General features: G+C 32.6%; 1 non-coding gene across 1 annotated transcript; it reads right to left on the bottom strand.

Annotated features, from left to right (window-relative positions):
- Positions 1–341: 341 nt before the first annotated feature.
- On the bottom strand, positions 342–414 carry Trnav-cac (transfer RNA valine (anticodon CAC)). The gene has a single exon. It is a non-coding gene; the product is annotated as a tRNA-Val (tRNA).
- Positions 415–1,588: the final 1,174 nt, after the last annotated feature.

Below are 1,588 nucleotides of genomic sequence, written 5' to 3'. Positions count from 1 at the left end.
TATTTTTCTTATGTCAATGTACATGCATTTTACCCAGAATCAATCCGATATCCACTAGAGGTATGGTAAATCAAAATGTAATTTTGTTTTGATATCCACGTTAAGTGGAATTGCGTGATTTTTAGCGATTGGTCATTTGAAGTACCACAATATACCTTTCAGTAAGATGGTAGAGCTTTTAATGCATCTGTGCTAAAGTGATAAATGGATTTTGCATTAAGCGCCAAGCTATCAGGTTCTTTCTCAGATGTAAAGAACGTATTTGACGATCTAGTGTCTAGTGGTATACCAGAATTTTTTCCAAAAATTATTATTCATGAAAGCTGAGAACAATAAAAATGTGTTTCCGCCCGGGCTCGAACCAGGGACCTTGCGCGTGTGAGGCGCACGTGATAACCGCTACGCTACGGAAACAACTGTGACATAACCTCGATTTTCCTACACTATATCACAGAAATAGTGTTGTTGGGTTTTTTATATTTCTTTTTGTCTCTTCTACTGACAGAACTGAAGGCCTATTACGATTTTATGTTTTAACCTATGCCTCGTGTAAGATGTTGTATTTATTAACATGTATGATATGTTTTAAATCACAGTGACTTTTAGAAATTATAATACTCGACGCAGTCTTTCAAAATTATTTACTTTTAATACACACCTATGACGTCGCGCTATTGTTTTACCGCTCCATTATTTTCCACGAATGGAGCGATGATCACAATAACACGCCATTCGTAAATGCCTTTCTCTTTTCTCTGAAAAGCAAATACTTTTCAGGGAAAAAGTACTGGCATTTACGAATGTAGTGTTAATATCAATTGCACTTTTGAAAAGCAAGTATTTGCGAAAAGTGCGGTATTGTTATCATCACTTCATTCATACAAAACAATGATACGAAAAACAAGAAGAAAATAATTTTCATTAATACAATAAATTGAGGAAGCGGATAGCAACATTTGCACAGTATTGTCATGGGACCTGAGAGCACATCAGACATATCGAATTGCATGCTGAATAGGAGGATTGTCCCTATATCTAATAATAATAATAATTTTGATTTTGTGAAATTCGCGATATAATACAAATTATTAAAATTTCATATTTTTATATTTTTCCAAATTTAACAGTCCTCGAAGTAAACTTTATAAATCTAATGATATGTAATTAAACTATAGGCCTATGTAGCTGGGATGAAAAAGCCGACTCAATTGAAAATTTGACCTTTCATATAGAACTTAAACATTTGTTTCCAAAAGACCTACATTTTTTAGTGTTTTGAGGAAAAAATCTATATCTTTAATAATGAAGGTCACAATTTTCATATGATTGACGGCTGTTCAACCCAACTTCCTACTATTTACTGCATATCGTTAGATTTATACAATTTACTTTGAGGACTGATAAATTTTAAAAATATCAATTTTTAATAATTTGCCTTAAAATGTGTATTGTATCGCGAATTTAATAAAAATCTAAATTATTTGATATCAGAAGGATGTGTCTGATTTGCTCTTAGGTGCCACAAACAAAATACGTAAAAACGTCGCTATCCGAGCCCTTACAATGCAATCTGTGAAAAGTAAGTCAA

This window comes from Amphiura filiformis, chromosome 3 (assembly GCF_039555335.1).
Source record: "Amphiura filiformis chromosome 3, Afil_fr2py, whole genome shotgun sequence".
NCBI lineage: Eukaryota > Metazoa > Echinodermata > Ophiuroidea > Amphilepidida > Amphiuridae > Amphiura > Amphiura filiformis.
This window is presented reverse-complemented; position numbering and strand designations above follow the sequence as displayed.